This window comes from Sciurus carolinensis, chromosome X, assembly GCF_902686445.1.
Source record: "Sciurus carolinensis chromosome X, mSciCar1.2, whole genome shotgun sequence".
Classification (NCBI taxonomy): domain Eukaryota; kingdom Metazoa; phylum Chordata; class Mammalia; order Rodentia; family Sciuridae; genus Sciurus; species Sciurus carolinensis.
The window spans coordinates 16452993-16474255 of record NC_062232.1 but is presented as its reverse complement, the minus strand read 5'-3'; the positions used below and the strand labels follow the sequence as shown (position 1 = coordinate 16474255).

Sequence of the window (21263 nt, the reverse complement as noted above, 5' to 3'; positions counted from 1 at the left end):
AAGTTCCTACACTGCAATTAATTGACATGTCTTTTAAGGTTTTTCTAATCTATTGGTTTTCCCATCAGTTTTCTTTCTTGTAATTTCTTTGTGAAAGAAAGTAGGTCATTTGCCCTACAGTTTCCCAACTGGATTTTGTGAATCACATCCCTATGGATTTCATTAATATATTTCTCTGTCCCCTGTATTTCCTGTAAATTGGTAAAACAAGAGGGTTGCTCCTAGCTCAGGTTTGTTTCATTCTTGGCTAGTGGCATTGTGTATTTCTGTCATGAGGATATATCTGAATGTCTTTCTGCTTAGCAGCCATTGATTATTGTTGCCAAGATCTATTATTAATTCATTAGTGGTTGCAAAATGGTGATTTTCTAATTCTATCAGGACTTCTTCAAGTATCAGTTGGAATACTACTACAAGAAAGTTTTCCTTTCTGAATGATGTGGTTAGTGTGGGAAACAGTTCTTATAGGATTAAGCGCTTCATCTTTTCCTTTACCAGTTTTCAAAGTAATGATTAGGTTCCCTAGTACTCTCCAAAGGTGATCATTTAAAAAATCTGAGATATAATTTACATGCCATCAAAATAACATTTTAAAGTATACATACAAGTCACTAGTTTCTAGTACATTTGAAAAGTTGTGCAACCATCACTAGTTGATCATGTTTTGAAGTCTCATAGATTCATGGACATATCCATTGTTTAAATCCACAGCAATTATTGTTCTTTTGACGTACAAATTTTCTCCATGTTAGCCAGCTGGAGTCTTTAAACTGACTCCTGAGACCTTTTGACACATTCCTAGTAAGCTTTGATTTTTTTTCCCCTTGCTTTCTGGTATGAGATGTTCCTGGCTCATCTCATACTTTCTTGTTCCAGCCCAGGACTCAAGTAATTTCTCCAAGGAGCCCTGGTTCCTTCAATGGAAAATTGTAGAGGCCCCCATCTGGGCACCAGAGGTGTTCCCTGCTGCTGCTCATTATTTCTAGGCCTCTGTATTGGTGTTTATTTCTTTACCAGAGCTAGTCTGTTTACTGTGTCCTGTGATTTATAATCCCCGAGGTAGAATTTGGCCATTCGTGATATTCAGGAATTAAACAATGTTTTACTTAATTAATGAGTCATATGAAAAATACTGCTTCAAAATCACCTAATTGTCATTATTTATTTTAAAATTACATTCCTTTGGGAAGGTGTACAGCTTAAAGACTCAGATTAAAAATTCTTAGCATTAATTATAACCGATTGAATTCCAACAGAAGATGCAACTAGCTCATATTAAGTATAATTTAGGTATCAGATATAGTTAATTTTTATAGGACATGTTTAGATCAATAAAAATAGAGGCTTTCTAGGGGAAGGTAAATATTTTTTAACCTTTGGGATATAAAATAATGCATTACCTCAACAATTTAGTGAGACCCTTCTCAAAATAGAAAATTAAAAAGGGCTGGGGATGTATCTCAGTGGTAAAGCGCCCTGGGTTCAATTCCCAGTGCCAAAAAGAAAACAATAAATAAAATAATGCATTACAAAAACTTTATTCAGGGTCTATATTTTCTCATAGGGCAATAATTTATTGTTTCCTATTTGAATTCCCATCACTGAGTGATGGGGATTGCAAATCGATGGACGGCTTCTTTTCTGACTAATCTTTCTTTGGAAAAATGATTGAAAGGTCTTGTGTTGCTTCTGGCTCAAGCACCTATAAATATGTCAGAGATTTTTAGTTAAGTTATTAAAACACTGTCAAAACTTTGAGTAGAAGCTTTTAACTATCTGATATACATTAACAGCTTTGAAGGAACAAATAAATTTTAGCACACCATCAAAATTCTTTTGACTGCTTTGAAACCAGCTATTTTGTATTCATAGCATATGCTTTTGAAACGTTCTGCTCTCAATCTCCCTAGCTAAATTTTCCTTTTATTTTGTGTTTATTTAAGTGAGAAAATGAAAGCACTTAAGAATGTTGTTATTCTGCTATACAGCCTCCTTTTTCAAGTTCCCCAAGGGCATGCATGGAGGCTTTGTTATTGCCTGTGCCCAGGACTCTGTAGGTCCCTAATACTGAAACAATGACAGAAAGTATCAAGAACCAGGTAAAGTAATAGAACCTTTAAGTACAAAAGGTCTGAGCATTATCACTTGGTTCTTGATTGTCAAATACTTTCAGTGATGTTAGGTGCCCTCAAGGTCCAACTGTACTTTCATAAACTGCATAAATTATAGTACCAAATGATTTCTGATTTCTGTTGTTCACACTTCCTTTACATCCTCACTTTATCATAATATTAAGTGTACTTCCAGTAAAATGTTTATCACAGTTCTTTTAACACTGTTTAACAATGTTCTTTACTGCCTTCCATAAATGGATTTGAAGTATAAATTACTCCACACCCCACTCTTTTTTTTGGTATTGGGGATTGAACCAAGGGGCGGTTTACCACTGAGCCACATCCCCAGCCCTTATTTTTTATTTTGAGACAGGATCTCCCTAAGTTGCTGAGGCTGGCTTTGAATTTGTGATGCTCCCGCCTCAGCCTCCTGAGCCGCTGGGATTACAGGTATGCCCCACCGCAACATCAAACATCCCCCCACCTCCCCGTGCGCCCTTAATTTAACCCAGGGCACTTGCCTAGTTAGTCTCTTCATGTATGAAAAGTGATCACAATCTGGCATGGCGCAAACCTGTGGTTCCAGCTACTGGGGAGGATGAGGAGGAAGGATCACTTGAGCCCAAGAGTTCAAGACAGTTTGGGCAAATACAATGAGATTCAATCTCCAAAAATAAATGAATTTTTAAAAAAGTAGTGACAAAGCACTCTGCGACAGTATGAATACCTAAAAACTGTGTGTGTGTGTGTGTGTGTGTGTGTTTCTTTTGGCGGTTCTGATTGAACCCAGGGCTTCCAACAAGCTAGGTGAGCACTCCAGGCTGACCTAGATTCCCAACCCGGCTCCCCTCCCCCTTTTCTGAGACCAGATAGGGATTCACTGTGTTGTCCAGGCTGCCTCCAAATCCTGTGCTCTAGTGATCCTCCTGCCTCAGCCTTCTGCATAGGTGGGACTACAGGCACATGTCACCACACCTGGCTTTCTTATTTTGCTTGAACAATGTTGCTTAGTTTTATTTACCTTTCTTTGAATACAGACTGTCTGCAGCCTGAAGGAATTTCCCATAATTAGAAAGATATGTTATCATTTATCACATCTGAAAGGAAATTTGATCACTTAAAAAAAAGAAAAAGGTAAAAACTCAAGCCCCGAGAGGAAAATGACCATTCAGTATATTCCCAGAGATTTCTGATTTCTTCTCATGCTTCCTTTGTTTTTTTTTTTTTTTTTTTTTTTTTTGAAAGCATTTTATGACTGTAAGACTTCTGAGGGAAGGGACAATTTGCATTATGGGAGGTTTTTAAAAACTGTTGTGACAGGTCACTAAAATACAGGGCCTCTGAATTGAAAGAGATTTCACATCAGTATGTTACTTGCTTTCTAATTTTGTGTTTATTGTATAAAAATGCCTTTAGCATTTAGCGCTGTGTGGAAGTATAGCATGTTGGATTCCAGATTAATGTAGATTACACTAACTTTTTCCTGGTAATATTTAAACATAGTCTGAGTCCCAAGTTCGGTATAGAAACAGCATAAAAAACAAATTGAGAAAAACTCAAGACACATTTTTTGAAGTTGACAAATACTTTGTTTTCTCCTGTACGTTTTCCCTCCCGCCCATCTTTTTAAACTTTAAAAGACTTGTTTAAGCAGTTAAAAAGGAATCCCTACCCTATTCTGCTAATTCCTAGATGTTTATGTAAGAATGTGGAAAATGTATTATTTATGAAAAAATTACAGGAGACTTGCAATTCATAGGTTCCCAAACTCTGAAACACAGGTATATAGAAAATATACCATTAAAATCCCTGTTCATTGCGATGCGCGAAACCAGTTTCAAAACGTAACCTATTCCTCATCCCTCCCCGCATAATAAATCAGTTTGGCTCTCTGACTGAATGCTTATTTACTAAAAAATTAAAGGGCTTGGTAGTTGCTCTAGGGTTACCCTTCTCCCCCCTTGTCTTGCCCGCACACCCATTTTAGACTGGCAAGTTCATTTTCATTTTATTTCAAAGATTTTCTTTCCTCCTTCTTCTTCTTTTTTTTTTTTTTTTTTTTTTTTTTAAAGGGAAGGCAGGGGACGTCGGGGGTTGCTAAATTTATCTTCTTCCCCAGCCGCGGGGATGAAGAAAACACATTTACTGCGGGCGGGGGTCTGAGGGCCTGCAAACAACTCGAGCTGGCGCCTCGGCCAGGACCGGGGCGGAGAAGCGGTAGGTCTCCGGGGAGGCCCCCGGGGGGCGGCCGCGGCCCACGGACAAGGTGGGGGGCGACCCGGGCCGCCTGCCTCACCGCGGGTTCGGCGGACCGCGGCCCCGCGCGGGCTTTACGGCCGAGGCAGCGGCAGCGGCGCGTGTTTGGCGGCGGCGGGCGGGAGCGCGGAGGAGGTGGAAAGAAGGGGGGCGCTGTCACGGACACTCAGGCCGCAGGAGACCCCGCGCAGCGAGGCCACTGGGCTCCCGGGTTGCGGGGCGTAAGCGGCGCCGACCCGGGGCGCCAGGGGGACCCACCGGGCGGAGGAGGGGGCCCATCTACCCTTCCGCATTTTCCTGGGTCTCTCTCCCGGGCGGTGACGTGACGTGCTGACGGCGGGCCCGTGCCGGGGAGCTGGGCCGCTTTTTGTCAGCTCCGAGCTCGGCCCCTCCTCCCTCCCTCCGCCCGCCCCACCAGCCGGAGCCCGGCCCAGTGCTCCAGAGAAAGGCCGGCCTGCAGCACCCGCCACCGTCGCCGACCGCCCGCACGCCCGTCCGGTGAGTCCCGGGCGCCGCCGCGGCCGTGGGGCCTAGTGCGCGCGCGGCGGCCTGGTCCCGGCCTGGTCGGCGGCCCGCAAGGCGCCCTCCCGCGCTAGGCCGGGCGGCGTGGCGTGCGGCGCCGAGCAGGCCCCGAGGAGGCCGCAGTTAGGCCCGGGGAGGAGCCCGAATGCCCCGAGCGGCGGCGGAGACGCTCTCCGTAAGCGGGCGGGGGTTGGGGGAGGTTTGCCCAGCGGTCCGGGAAGCGGCTGAGGGGTCTTGGGTGGGCGCCGCGGCCCACCCGGGGCACCGCGCGGGGGCGAGGCCTGGCGAGGAGGCGAAGGCTGCAGGCGTGAGGTGAAGGCCGCAGGCCGGCCGGGCCGATTTTCGCTATGTAAATATCGACGAGGGGGGGAGGGACGGGGGACAAGATGGCGACGGCTCGGCGCCTGCTGCAGGGAACGATTGAGGGGGTTGCCGGGAGGGGGAGCCGCCATCTTGAAAGCGGTGTCTGGAGAGAAAATTCCGCTACAGTCCGTGAGGGGGGGTGGGAGAGCGGGCGGCGGAGCCCGCGGTGCCGGTGACGGGCACCGGAGGCCGGGCGCGGCGGCGTGTGCGCGCGGAGGGGCGTGCTCGCTCCCTACGGCGGCCATTGCCCTCGCCGCCATGATGAGCGCTCGGGTTCCAGGCGCTCCGCGGCAGCGCCACCTTCCTGCCCTGCCTCCCTCAGCCCCGTGACTGGCTGCTGTTTCCGCTGCATTTCAGCTGTGCTGCCGCAGGCGGCCATCGTCCGGGCGCCGGAGCCATCTCTCTCTCATCGCCCCTGGCCCCAAACCTTTCCCTGGCTTTCCATGGCTGAGGGCTGCCGGGTGGGTTGGCTGCTTTAGGACTCCAGGAAATTTTGTTTTGGCTAAGTCAAGTCATACATGGCTGAGAGGGTGACCTCGATGGCGGTTGTTCGCCGCTAATCATTGCCTTCTCAAGTATCTGAGTAAAGAAATACAAATTGATGGGAAAGTTCTCACCACTCTTGACCAATAGTGAAAAAGTGCACAGCACGAAAGCGGAAGAGTAAGATTTTGAAGGAGTCTTTTGTATTCATTTCTGTGAAAACAATTTTCTTGAAAAGCACCATTTAAGCTATTAGTGATGTTTGTAGTATTTTTTTAAATTGAAGAATAAGGGCAGAACGGTTTTTCTTATTGAAGGACAACATTGTGGTGCAGTATTTAATTTCCTGTTCTTTATTTGCGAAGTTTTATGATGTTATATCCCCTAAAGTACTTTTGATTGCGCACTGTACAACTGTCCTACTAAACTCAGAACCCCGTGTTAACGGTACACCGTGCTAGTTGCTAAGAAAAATTAAAAATTTTTTTGTACACGATGGCTGCAAGAAGTTCGTTGTTCAGAGACAGATGAGACAAGGTGAAATATACTAAGTGCTGCGGGAAAGGCATATTCGATTGATTACTGGACTTCAAGAGAACGCAATGTTTCTATTCGGAGCATCAGGGAAGGAAGGGTTCTTGAAGTAGATAGCATTTTGAGATTACAGAGGTGGGACTTCGCTAGGTAGCGGTGCGGGTGGAGAAAGGGCATTTCAAGGTTGAATCTTCCTCAAAAAGCAGTAAACATTTACAGTTTGACTGAAGTGGATAGTGCAGATAGGGGAATTGGTAGGAATCAGGCTAGAAAAGGTAGATCGAGGAAGTGCTGGCTTGCCAGGTGTAAGGACTTCGGCTCAGTGGGGGAGGCAGCAGGGGAGCCCTCAACTAGTTCAGTGATGACACACGAGCTGCGCTTTAGAGTCAACAGTTCCGTTGGTCTAGGACACGTTTCAAAGTTGAGAAATAACCAGTGTTAAGTTGATCAGCGTTTTCCTTATCAGGACGCTTGCAGGGATGTTCAGGAGTTAAGCAGATTTTGCCGCTTTTTGAGTGATCTTTTTTTCTATCCTAATTTCTCACCCCGAATAACTTTTTGCTCAGAGTTATAATTTCTGTGGTAAACAACGGGGAGTTTGTACCATTTCATTTGCCGTGGTTGAAAATTACAGGACTAGCGCTGTGAGTTACTTTGACCGAAATGGGAAATGAACCTGTAAGTGTTCTTATGATAAAATTTTCAAGAAGTCATTTTGGAAAAGTGGATTGAAACAGTGATTATTCAGAAGACAGTGACCGTCAGATACCTTTTTGCAGTCCGTGTTCTTCCCCCTTGGTGAAAGTAACCACCGTTTTGTTTGAGAGGGTAGCTAAGGCTGTTTGCTGAGCCAAGCCTTCCTGCTTGTATTTTCATTAATATTTGACTAATCCAGATGCACATGTGGGGAATGTGTTTATTAGAATTTTATGTTATAGACCTAGGTGGCCTAGATATTCGCTTTGTTTTTCCATTTTCCTGGATTGCAACAGGTGAGAGTACTGATGCTCCATGAGAGGAGTGGAGGGACCGAGTCTCCAGTTTATCATAAAGGCCATGATTTAGAAAAGTCTGAGGTACAGTGCATGGCATGGAGCCGACTAGAAGCAGGTTGCTAAGGTGGCTGTGGTTGTTGAGGTGCTAAGGGTAAACATAAACGTAGAAAACCAGTCGTTTTTATGTCTTAGCTGGGAAAGGCACAGACAAACTATAAAGAAGTTCTTTTAAAAAATCTTTAAAGAACCAGTTCTTTGTAAAGGTAGACAGTACAATAGGATTAAATTAGACTCACTTTGTATTATTAAGAAGACAGATGAATGTATAGTTTAGTTTCCATCAAAAATGGAAGGACAAACCTTGATAATCTGGAAAACTAATTATTTTGTATTATTTGTGTTTGTGCACAATGGCCATTCCAAACTACTACTATTACTACTTTTTTTTCTCCCCTCTTAAACTCTTCAGCGAGGCCCTTGAAATCCTTTATCCTTAGAAAAGATTACCTAATCTTTTACTTAACTGAGAATGATAAATGACTATCTGATGTAAACAGTTGTTTCCCTTCCTTCCACTTGATGCTTTTCCTCTCTCTGCCTAGGCTTTCCTCCTTTTTCTTTTGCCACTGGAAAAACGGCCCTTCCTGGAGTCCTGCTGCTCTGCCCCCACCCTGGCCTGCCTCCTTTGGGATGTTCTCTGTCAGTGGTGCTCTCTTGCATCATTACCCTCTTAAGTCCGCAGGAGCCTTTCCCTTTTCCTTTAAATAGTCCTAGTTTTGCTCATCTTGCAAAAACCTCACCTGTCTTCTTTTTCGTTTCACCAGTACTTTCATTTGTTCTCACCCTACTTATTCCTAAATTCAGTATTTCCCAAATTAGGAAATTTGCACAGCATCTTAATGACTGTGTCATATAAAATGTTCTGTTTTACAAACTCTGTGCCTTCTCTGTCTTCTATGGTGGGATTTCCCTCAAGGTCAATTCTCTACCCATTTTTCTCTGAAATCTCCCCTAGTTTTAGTGTCCCTTACCATGTCCACCCTTTCTTCTAGTTTCTCATCTGTATTTGTGGTTGCTTACTGGCCATATCTACCCAGGTGTCTGAACTGTCTCAACAGGGCTGAAACCAAATTATTCTGGCATGTAGTAGATATTCAATATTATTTATAGAAAAAAATTTTTTTTTCCACCTGGAGCTCCTAAAACACCTCCTGTTTCTTGTTTTCTGTTAATGGCACCACAGTTTTTTTTTTTTTTTTAATTTTATTTTTTTTTATTTTTACAGACTGCATTTTGATTCATTGTACACAAATGGGGTACAACTATTTGTTTCTATGGTTGTACACAATGTAGATTCACACCATTCGTGTAATCATACATGTACATAGGGTAAAAAATACGGAACGTTTCACAAATTTGTGTGTCATCCTTGCACAGGAGCCATGCTAATCTTCTCTGTATTGTTCCAATTTTAGTATATGTGCTGCCAAAGTGAGCATGGCACCATCATTTTTCTAGGCTCAGTCTTCTCTGTCCCATAGAACAATGTGTACATTCTTAGTTTAGCATTTAATCTACTGTATTTTATCTGTGTGTTTATATTTTTTTTTCCTAAACTGTGAATATAGACAGATTCTCATTTATCTTTGTCCATAAGCGGTTCCTGGAGTATGATCATTATCTCCCAAGACAATTATCTCAATTATTGGGTGCAGAAAATTTTATGTAGTTGAATAATTTCCAGCTATTCAAAATAAATTATCTAGTCAACGTGTTCTTTGACCAAGGGGTATTCATGTTAAGGCACACTTATTTTGTTAGGATCCCAGATCAGAACCAGGAGCTGAGTACATCCTCAACCCTGTGTGATTGAAATATGGCCAACCTCTTCTTACTCTTGTCAAATTGTTTTTCTGAACAACATTTTATAAAATCTGGTTATTTTATAACTGCATTGTACTCAAAGGGAAATATACTTTAAGGAAACTGGGTAGCCTTGAAATATAGTCATTAGGCTTTTTAAAAATATGTTTTAGGGACTGGAGTTGTAGCTCAGTGGTAGAGCACTTGCCTAGCATGTGTGAGCACTGGGTTCAGTTCTCAGCACCACATGTAAATAAATAAGTAAATAAAGGTCCATCAACAACTAAAAATATATTTTAAAAATGTTTTAAGACTTTTTAATTATGAAACACTTCAAAATTACTGAAAAGCAGATGTCACCAGATTTAACGAATCTCAATGTTTTGTGGTGTGTTTGCTTCATGTTTTTTTGTTTTAGTTTAATGAAATAAAATCTCACACATCTCCTTCCCATTCTTGTCTTGGCTTTGCCAGAAGTAACCACTGTCCTAATATGTATGTACCCAAACAAGTTATTGCTTTCTGTGTTTTAACTTTATGTAAGCTGTATCATACTGTGTGCATCATTTTATGTATTATTTTCACTAAAGACTTTTTGAGATTTATCCACATCATATGTGGATCTAGTTCATTGGTTTTCAAAATGTGCTCCAGGGATTCCTGAACCTCTCTTTGTCTTACAGGAGGTCCAGGAGATCAAAAATATTTATTTATTTAAAAATATTTTTAGTTGTAAATGAACACCATACCTTTGTTTTATTTATTTTTTACGTGGTGCTGAGGATCGAATCCAGTGCCTGGCACATGCTAGGCAAGTGTTCTACCTCTGAGCTACAACCCTGTCCCAAAAGTATTTTTTTATAATAGTGTTATTTGCTTTTTTACCTACATTCTTCTGTATATCATACAAGTACTGTGCAGAGACTACATGACACATGATATAATAGATTGAATGCAGAAAAAGTTTTGAGGATCCATCTGTTCTCTATTAAGTCACACATTAAAGAGATTTGCAAAAAAAATACTACTTTGTTTCTAATATATTTTTTGTTTTGAAAAATAGTTAATATTTTAAAATGAATACTTTCATATTTACATATAGGTTTATTTTATCAATTAATATATATATCTTTAAATTTCCAATATAATAAATCTCTATGGAGAAGAACCACATGATAAACTACTGTGGTCCTTAATTTTGAAGAGCCTAAAGGGGTCCTGAGACAAGAAGTTTGAAAACTACTGATCTAGTCCATTGATATTACTTACAGGAGTTTGTTTGTTCCTATGGAGGGAACATTAGGCTATTTGCAGTTTTCAGCAATTTCATGCAGTGCTGTTCTGAACATCCTTATACGGGGGTTCTCTCTCGGGATTGTATTAGAAGTAGAATTGCTACATTGAAGAAGTCTGTGCATTGTCAACTTTACTGGAACTTGCCAGAATGCCAAATTTTATTCCATTTGACACTCCCACCAGCTGTGTATGAGCCTGTTTCTCCAGATCACTGCCAAAAGATTAGATTTTGCAATTTTTTCCCATCTGTTGGGTATAAATGCTATCTCTTTGCTGTTTTCATTTTGTATTTCTTAGATTACTATTGAGGTTGACCTTTTTTTCCTCCGCGTTTATTGGTCATTTGAGTGTTCTGTGAATTGCTCAGCGGATCTTTGGTCCATTTTTCTATTGGATTGTTGCTTTTTCTTACTGATTTGTAGATATTCTAGATACTAATGATTCACAGTTATATAAACTGAAAATATCTTCCTAGTCTGGCTTATCTTTTAGCTTTGTTTAAAGAATGCTTTTTATGTAGAACTTCTTAATGTGATGGTAGTCACTTTTTTTTAATCATTTGTGACTTGTGTTTTCCAGTGTCTTCAAGGAATTCTTCACTTACTCCAAGGTAATAATGATACTGTGCCTTTTCATATTTAGGTCATTAATTCTTCTGGAGTTTTTCTCTGTGGTATAGGGATCTAATTTTATCTTTTTCATATGGATTTATTGTGTAGTTCAGTCTTTCTTCTTTGCTTCTAAGATATACTGTATTCTCACATATACACATGTTTTTAGTTTCTCTCTTCTGGTTTCATTGATCTGTTTGACTATCTCTAGCTTTACCACCCTGATTTAATAATGGTAGCTTTATAATTAAATCTTTCTTTTTATTCAGGATTATTTTAGTTATTTTCCTCTCTTTGCTTACTTTAGAGTTTAGAGAAACTAAAAAATTTCTATGAAAAATGGTTGGATTTTTATTGCATTTGCATCAAATTTATAGGATAAATACATAGATTCATTTAGATATATTAAGTAGTAGAGCTGGCATTTAAATCTGGATATATGCTGTTAGTTTTCATAAAGTTTTTGCTCAACTCTTCAGGATAGATTTTTTTTTTTGCTAGATACTATGTAATTTTGGTTATCATTGTGAATAAGATTTTCTTTTAGTATTGGGGATTGAACCCAGTGCTTGTACATGCTGTTCCACTGAGCTGCACCCCAGCCCAGTAATTTCTATTCATTTTTTGCTGATTTATAAGGGTATTTTTTTTTAATAAGGGTATTGATGTACTGTGTATTGATCATTTAATGTTGCTGAACTCCCATGACCATATTTCATAGATTCTGAGATATACTTTCCTCCCTACAGTTTAACATCTGTGAAATCAAAACTCCAGTTGATGGTGCCCTGTGGTCACTGTTATCCAGACAGCAGTTATCATTACTTGGACATGCACAAACTTGGACAGGGCTCTTAATTTTGTCATCACTTTAGATGAGTATGCCCATTGTCGCATTGTTATTTCATGCGAAACATTACAACTGAAGACAGATGAAATTGCTAAGTGGGTGTCTGCCTTGAGAGAAAATCCCATAGATAATAATGGAGCATTTTAAGAAATGCTTCATCCCCAACACTTGTTGGCAGAGGACAATTTTGTTAGGAAAAATTGAAGAGTTTTGGGTAGAAGGCAATCCATTCTAGGATGCTGAATGTGAAGTTTTAAAAATACCCTACCGAATTCTTTTGCTTCTACTTTTCTTTTATATATGTACAAGATATGACAAATTCTGTTTAAATCTGAGTTGTCTTGATATGTCTAAAATGAAAATCCTAGGTAATAAGGGAACATGGTATCAAAAAAAATTGGTGTTTTTTTTTCCCCTTAGTTTTGTGAAATATAAGGGCATATCTTAAAATTGGTGGTATCTTTAGATTCAGTGAAATGTGGGAGTAATATCAGTTTATAAGTCTTGTATTTTCTATGTAGTTATGCCTGTGAATAATAGTTTTATTTTTTCTTTTCCATTCCCTTTTTGTCTTCCATATTTTGCTTATTGACTAACACCTCAAATGAAGTGTTAAGTAGAGCACTGATAATGGGCATCCTTGCCTATTAATGGAATGCTTCTAATGTTTTGTTATTACGTATGATACTGTAGTGGACTTTTCTTGGGGGGGGGATAGAAATTTTTTTTTTTAAAAAGTCAAGTTCTCTTCTGCTTAACATTTTAGAGTTTTTACCATGAACAGTAGTTGAATTTTTCTAAAGCTTTTAATCTGTTGATATGATGAAGTGCATAGATTTTCTATTTTAAACTATCTTTGGATTCCCTGAATATTGCATACTTTTGTTATTGCCATGTACTTTTCTTTTTTCACATAGTCTTTGTGTGTCCCCCCCACTTTGGGTGCCCATACTGGGGATTGAACTCAAGGGCATTCTACCACTGAGCTATACCCTCAGCTTTTAATTTTAATTTCCTTTTAAATTTTTTATTGAGACAGGGTCTAAATTGCCCAGGCTGGCCTTGAATTGGCGGTCGTCCTGTTTCATCCTCCCAAGTAAGTAGGATTATAGGCATGTGCCACTGCGCCTGGCTTCTTTGTGGTTTTTTTTTGGTTCGTTTGTTTGTTTTTTAAATTTAAATCTTTTTTAGTTGTAGATGGACACATACCTTTATTTTATTTATTTATTTTCATGTGGTGCTGAGGATTGAACCCAGGGACTCATACATGCACTCTACCACTGAACCACAACCCCAACTCCTTTGTGTTGTTTTGATAACAAGGTTATGTTGTTAATCTCATGAGATGAACTCAAGTTTTTTTTTTTTTTTTTTAAGGTGGGATCTCACTATGTTGTCTTTGCTGACCCCAAACACCTGGGTTTAATTGATCCTCCTGCCTTAGACTTCCCAGTAGGTGGGACTACAGATACATGCCACTGTGCCCAGCTAATCTCATAAGATGAATTGGGAGGTATTCTCTCTTTTCTGAAACAGATCTGTTTAATACACATGATCTGTTTATTGAAAGTTAGATAGAAACCATCTGTGAAACTGTCTATACTTGGTTTCTTTTTTGTGAGTAGATATTTTTGGTTTTGATTTATTGATAGTTTTTTCCCCCATGGGATATCTTTATGACTTTTTGTGAGGGTTTTGTTTAATTTTTTTTCCATTTATACAGAGTGAACAATTTCCTAGAAAAATATGCAATTTCAAGGCTATTGGTATAAACTATAGGTTTCCTTAATGAATTTTTAAAAATTTAATTTCATTAATTTGTTCCTTTTTTCCGATTAGGATTGTCAGTAAATTGCCTGTATTTATTACACTTTTCAGATAGTTCTTTTTATTGGTTCTTTGTATTTATGTTCTTATGGTTAATACTTATTTCCTTCTGCTTTAGTTACATTTATTCTGATATTTAAAAAAATGTTCCTGGGTGTGGTGGCCTACCCCTGTAATCTCTGTGACTTGGGAAGCTGAGGCAGGGGACCAGACCCAGACCCTTTCTCAAAGTAAAAAATAAAAAGAACTGGGGTTATAGAGCACCCCTGGGATTAATCCCTAGAATCCCCCCCACCAAAAGAGGCTTTTTCATTAATTATTTTTGTGCTATATACATTTAAAACTGTAATTTTTGCTCTAAAGTGCAAATGGATACTGTGATTTTGACATGAATTGATTTTTGTAACTATATAGTTTTAAATATATTGTGATTTATAATAGTCTTGTTGCCCATTAAATTATTTATAACTTTTTTTTTTTCAAATTTATGCGATATCTCCCTTGCTTGTATTATCTCTGGCATTTATTTCTTGTTTTTCTTTCTTTCTTTCTTTCTTTTTTGCAGTGCTGGGGATTGAACCCAGGGCCTTATGCTTGCGAGGCCAGCACTCTACCAACTGAGCTATATCCCCAGTCCTCTGGCATTTATTTCTAATTGTATTGCCTCATAGTTGGGGAACTCTACTGATAGGCAAAAATCAATTGTATTTTTACTAATAACAAACAATTTGAAAATCAAATTTAAAAACTAGTAAAATTTATAATAAGGTCAAGGAATTTCTTTGATATGAACCCAACAAAACATATCAGGATTTTTAATAAAAAACATTACTAAGGGAAACGAAACAAGACCTCAGTTAATGGACGGAGAGATGATGCTGGTGAACCAGTCACTAGTTTGGAGATGTCAGTTCTCCTTGAATTGATAGAGATTCATTGCAGTCCCAGTCAAAGTCCCAACAGGACAGCAGATGTTGTTTTTTCTTTCTTTTTTTTTTTCTGGATAGACCAGTTCTCAAATTTAGATGGAAATGCACAGGGCCAAATATGTCAAAGGCAATCCTGAAAAAATGTTGGAAGACTTACACTACCATTTATCAAAGCTTATTAAAACAGCAAAACCATATTGATTAATGGAATAGAATGAAGTCTGAAAGCATTCCTACATATATAAGGTCAGTTAATTTATAATAAAAATGTATTGGGATTTTGGTAGAGGTTAATTAAAATGAGCCATGCATGGTGGCACATGCCTGTAATCATTATCTCGGGAGGCTGAGGCAAAAGAATCGCTAGTTCATAGGCATCCTCAGCAACTTAGCAAGGTCCTAAGCGATTCTGTGAGATCATGTCTCTAAGTAAAATAGAAAAAAGAGCTGGAGGTGTGACTCAGTGGTTGAATACCCCTGGGGTCAATCTCTAGTTCCCCCCCAAAAAAAGAAAATGGATAGTACTAATCCAACATATTCAAGAGCAAGCTTGGTTTCTTGGTTTCTTTATATATTATTTGTAGCAGTGAGATTTTTTTTTTATTCTCAAATATTATATAAAAAAGCTTTTATCTTCAAGTATATTAATCTTCTAGTAGCACATTTTGTGAATTCATATTGATAAGGTTTTCCAGTTGATTCTCTTGGATTTCCTAGATATGTAAATAAGTTTAATTTCTTTCAAATGATAATTATATTTTGCATTTTATTTTCTTACCTAATTGCATTGGTTAGCAGTTCTCATACAATCCCTCTGCCCCAGCACTGGGGATTGAACCCAGGGGCACTCTACCACTGAGCCATGTCCTTTTAATTTTTGTTCTATTTTGTTTTGATTTGCAGTGCTGGGAATGGAACCCAGTGCCTCACACATACTGGGCAAGCAGTCAGTCACTGAGCCACACCACTTTTATTTTTTATTTTGAAAAATTTGGTCTCACCAAATTGGCCAGGCTACCCTCAAACGTGGGATCTTCCTACCTTAGCCTTCTGAATTGCTGGGATTGCAGGCATGTCCTGCCATGCCTGGCAAGTTCTCATACAATCTTAAACAATAATGGCATTCTTGTCTTAATTTTGACTTTGGAGAGAATACTTCTAGTGTTTTACCATAGTGTTTAATGTTTTTTTGTTATAAAGTATAGTGACATAATTCCCATATCCCAGAATGCATGTTCTAACATGACCTGGTTTAAGATTGCATATACTTATGTTTTTTAAAAAGATTTATTGAGATAAAGCTGTTATTAAATTTGCCCTTTAAAATGTACAATTCAGTGGTTTTTATTAGATTAATAGTTGTGCAACCATCACCAATCACTCCCCTCTTTCTCTGCCCCTTAGCCTCTGGAAGCCACTAATCTACTTTCTGTCTGTGAAGATTTGCTTATTCTTTTTTTGTTGCCATAGTGGGGATCCAGGGGTGCTCTGCCTCTGAGATGTACCCCAACCCTTATTCTTATTTTGAGGCAGGGTCTAAATGACCTAGGCTGGCCTTGAATTTGTGATCCTCCTGTCTCAACCTCCTAAGTCACTGAGATTTGCTTATTCTTGACATTTCACATAAGTGAAATCCTATAATGTGTGGTCTTTTGGGTCTAGCTTCTTTCACATAGCATGTTTTTAAGTGTCGTGCATGTTGTGTATGTATTGGTGCTTGTTCCTATTTGTATTTTTTTTTTTTTAGTTTAGTTTTTTAGATGTCTTTTTTATTCTAATTAGTTATACATGACAGTAGAATGCATTTTGACACATATATAAATGGAGTATACTTTCTCCTTCTGGTTGTAGATGATGTAGAATCACACTGGTCATGTAGTCATGTATGTACATAGGGTAATGTCAGATCCTATTTGTATTTCATTAACTGTTACAAAAGTATTCCAATTTGAACAGTTCGTTTTAAATTAAAAATAGATGCTGAATTTCAGCTTTTTGGCATCTAAACTCTGGAATAATGATACTGTATCAAAGTCTCTTTTTCTGTATGTACCTGGGTGTGTATTATTTATATTTTACATGATGAATCATATTTGTAAATATTTGACATAGGATTCATAATTAACCAATTTCGTAGTCTGCTTAAATCATTTTTGTGAAGTTTTGTTTTAAATAGTAAATTACTTTTGTGAAAGGAATTGAGAAAGCTTGCTTTCTTTGTGGTCTGGCCTAGTTCAAATAGCTTTGGGAAAAACCTGAAGCTTTTTTTTTTTTTTTCTGCCAGTGCTGGGGATTGTGCCCAGGCCTGCATACATGCTAGGTAAGTGCTCTACCACTGAGCTGTACCTCCAGCCCATGCCTGGAGCTTTTTGAAAGGGTAACATTAGACAACCCCCCCAACCTTTTTTAAAAATTTCATGGTGATTGGGTTTTCCATCTCTTACTGAGTTAATGCTGGTAATTTGTACTTTCCATCAATGTGCTAGCATAAAATTACAATTTTCTTATAAGTTTTTCATTTTTCTGTATCTGTGTGTTTTTTCCTTTTTCATTTATGTTTGTTTTACCCCAGTTTAGTAGTATTTTATTGTCTCCTTTTCTGGGGGCAGGGAGGCCAGGTTTGTTTTATTTGTTTTTTTTTTTTCCCCCCTAGTGAAAATTAGCTGGCTCCCAGGCTCTGCTCCAGAGAATGATTATGGCATTTTTTTAAAAAAAGAATATCACCATTTCTTTTTTTTTAAATGTTTTTTAAATAACTTTATTTTTTATTCATTTATTTATTTTTTTATGTGGTGTTGAGGCTTGAACCCAGTGCCTCACACATGCTAGGCAAGTGCCCTACTGCTGAGCCACAACCCCAGCCCCCTGATTATGACATTTTAAAAATGCTTGTTGATAGTCAACCTGGAGCATGTTCATTAATGGTTCTATGAGAAGCCAGTGTATTGCAAACCAACCCCTGTATTGCCTAGCCTTTCCTTTTTTTTTTTTTTTTTGTTTCTAATGATTAAAGAATTTTTTAAGTAGTACATGCAAAACATTGCTAGTTGCATTAGCCAAAGATCTGTGTGAAAACACTCCACAATTCTGCAATTGCCAATTTGAAAAAATTATTTTAGTTGTTGAAAGGCCCAGTGTTAAAATGTTAACATTCTTGCCAGTATTGCTAATGTACAGAGACCATTGTTAGTGTTGGCACTGCATTTACAGAATCTCATAGACCCAGAGAATTTAGGAAAAGCAATAATAGGAGTCATGTGTTCATGTAGGTGAGGTAGAGTAGGGTCAGAACAGTATTAGTCAAGTTGTAGTATCTGATCTGGCAAGACAGTGATGTTATGAATGTTCATAGTTCATAAATACTTAACATGTTTTTTAAAAAACCATAAAGCTGCAAGGGATGATTTTTACACCTAGTTACCAGAAAACTAAGGCAAGCACTTTACTAACTTGAATAAAGTAAAATGAAAGTGAAAATGGACTAATCTAAACAAAGCAAAAAATAAAACATCCCAAATTCTAATGCATTATCAGAAAGATTGCTCAATACAAGGGGACATATTACTCATTGAGAAGGGGTTTGATAAGGAAAGCACTGACTAAGCTAACAATTATGGGAATGACCAGTTAAGAGATCAATTAAATGGCCAATTTTGGAAAACATGGCAGGTACAAGAAAAACAGAGCATAAGAAAATGCTTTCTGATAATACTGACCTTTCTTCATTACCCACTGCATTTGACAGAAGTTAATCTCAAAAAATTTGTGACAGTTTTATTTCATTTATTCCATGTACAACGTAGTGTAATCTCAACTTCATAGTATGTTAAAAGACTGTCTTCATTCCTTTGATCACATCAAGTGTTTCACATACTCTACTCCAGTATACCTGCAACTGAAGGCAGACTAATACTTCATTAGACAAAACATGTGGATAGAATTTCTGTTCAGTCTCAGCAAAAGCTAATAAACTATTTTTTAAAAATTTCACTATGAAGTCAGAGTGATCCAAAGAGCTGAGTTATATCATTCCATTATGATATGTAGTAGAATGTTGTATAATGAACGTGGATTGATAAATTATTGCATGCATTTAAAAGGCAATGTTTTATTAAGGAGGCTGGCTGTATTGCTTTATCTGAAAAATAAATGCATCAAACTAGTCTTAAAGACAAAGGTATTGCCTTTACGCCATGTACAAACAGAGAAACAACATGTATCCCATTTGTTTACAATTAAAAAAAAAAAAGACAAAGGTATTTAAAACGGCATAGTATTCTTGGCTCATCAGTACAACTAAGTTCAGAGGGTATTTTGGCAACTCAATCTGAGCAGGAATAGGGAGAGAAATAAGGCTTTTAGGTTTGTCATTTTAGGGCCAGATTTTAATAGATTGTGAAAGTTTGAACTCTTAGACTTTAAACAAACAAAACCTTGAAATTACCAATTGGCCTAAAATGGTTTTATGGAAAAACTAATCTGTAACAAAACCTTGGCATTGAATCTTTTGAGTGAAGCATACAAGAGTTCCAAGTAGGACAGGGTAAAGAAGGACAGGGCTCTGATATATACAACAGCAGACATTTTTTTCTTCCTCTTGACACAGGGGTTGGGAGAATTAAATATTCTGTTCTAAGGGAATGGGATTTGAGTTATAGCTATTTGATTAATATTAATCATATACATCTTTACAGAATATTTGATCTGTTAAGTGTTGATAGAGTTGTACCCTACTACTGTTGATTTTTTTTTCTGTTGTTCTCAGATTCAAAAATCTATATTTCCATGCTGTTTCATTTGGCATACACTCCATAATGACTTCAAGTTCCACAGACAAGAAAACACACACATTTACTTATCTTCCTCCCAAAATAAAATTGAGGAGGAAATATAAATTCAGAGAAACAATAAAACCAGAGGCTTGTATTCCTTATCAGAATACAGTGAATTTCTGGTTGAGTAAAGCAGTTTGACTGGGATGAGGAAGTTTGCCCCTGCTCTCAACATGTAACTCTAATCTAGACCCTCATTTACAAATGAGTGAACAAACAAAAGGACCCATGCTTTTTTTTTTTAATTTGTTTTTAGTTGTAGATGGACACAGTATCTCCTTATTTTATTTATTTTTTTATGTGATACTGAGGATTAAACCCAGTGCCTCATGTTTGCTAGGCAAGTGCTCTACCACAGAACCCCAGCCCCAGCCCAGGACCTTTGCTTTTGAGAAAAACCACCAGTTTAAAAGAGTTTTACCAGAATCAGTCGATTGAATAGTGAAACACCAGAGTAGACAGTTAAATATAGGGTAGACTAAATATTAAAATCTCAGAAATAACTGGGAAAATTATGTCCACAGGGGGGAGGGGAAGTAAAGATGGCTGTGAAAAAGAAACTGTTCATTTTGAAGTTAAAACAGGGTCTTTTAAATAAAAATTTAGTAGACGAGGTGACGATCAAATTAGCTTAGAAGAATTAATACAAAGGCAAAGATAGAGAAAAAGTTAGTGAAAGGCCAGATTTAGGGGACCTTACATCCTGTAATAAGAATGAATAGAGCTGGGTACAGTGGCACATTCCTGTAATACTACCAACTCAGTAGCTGAGGCAGGAGGGTCTGAAGTTCAAGACCAGCCTCAGCAAATTAGGGAGGCCCTAAGCAGCTAAGGGAGACCTTGTATCAAATAATAAAAAGGGCTGGGGATATGACTGAGTGGTAAAGTGCCCCTGGGTTCAATCCCTAGTACCAAAAAAAAAAAAAAAAAAAAAATAGAGCCAGGCACCATGGCACATTCCTGTAATCCCACCTGTTTGGGAGGTCGAGATAAGAAGATTGTAACATTAATTAATTAGGATTTATTTTATTTATTTTGGGGTGGTACTTTTTGGATGGAACCCAGGGCCTCATCCATGCTAGGAAAGGCTCTACCCCTGAGCTGCATCTCCAGCCCTTAATTAGGCTTCAGATTTCACCAGTTCCAATTTCCTCCAGAAAAACTTTGTAGACAGGTTTGCTTTTGTTTGCCATTCCTGCAGCTTGAGCAATTCCCTGTACCACTTAAAATAAAATTGGGTTCTCTGAACGTGACTTATGGAGATAAATTAGAATTGAATCATAGAATTAAAAGACAGTGAGTTTCGGGAAACCAGATACTGAAAAGTAATTTTTGTATGCACATTTACTACAAAAAGCAAAGTGAAATACACACACACACACACACACACACATATATGTATGTATGTATGTATAAATCCTATTAATTTGCCTAAGAGGGAGACACAGAAGTGTTTAGGTATAAAGAAATATAAAACGAATAAATTGTATTGATAGTTCCTAATTAAAGGTAGTAATATGCCTTTGCTATATCTGTTAACTTGCTAGGGTATTTTTATTTATTTTAAAGAATTGATGTAAGTTTTTGAGAGTTTTCTGGGTTTCTCTCCCAGACCATTATTCACCTTAAAATTTCATTTTCCCCTTGTGAATGCTTTCAGAATTATTTTCAGGGTCATGACTCTTAGGAGCAGGAAGGGGGGAATATTTTACTGAGTTTGAGGTGATAGCGGAGTCCCGAAAGTATTTTGAGGGCATTTGATAAATGTTGGTACTTGTTCACCTGTAT

General features: G+C 38.3%; 1 protein-coding gene and 1 non-coding gene across 8 annotated transcripts in view; one reads left to right on the top strand and one right to left on the bottom strand.

Moving 5' to 3' along the window:
- The first annotated feature begins 4223 nt into the window (after nt 1-4223).
- Zfx (zinc finger protein X-linked) overlaps nt 4224-21263 on the top strand; it is a 49872-nt gene continuing 32832 nt past the window's right edge. The window contains exons 1-2 of one of the 7 annotated variants that reach the window (XM_047536476.1): nt 4383-4868; nt 11006-11036. The gene's annotated coding sequence lies outside the window, so the exon portion shown is untranslated. Of the gene's footprint in view, nt 4332-4379; nt 4869-4932; nt 5068-11005; nt 11037-14766; nt 14890-16944; nt 16964-21263 lie in introns of those variants that run through there. The other 6 variants (XM_047536478.1, XM_047536483.1, XM_047536475.1 and 3 more) reach the window with 6 other exon arrangements.
- On the bottom strand, nt 8660-8766 carry LOC124972785 (U6 spliceosomal RNA). Its single transcript, XR_007106559.1, has one exon. It is a non-coding gene; the product is annotated as a U6 spliceosomal RNA (small nuclear RNA).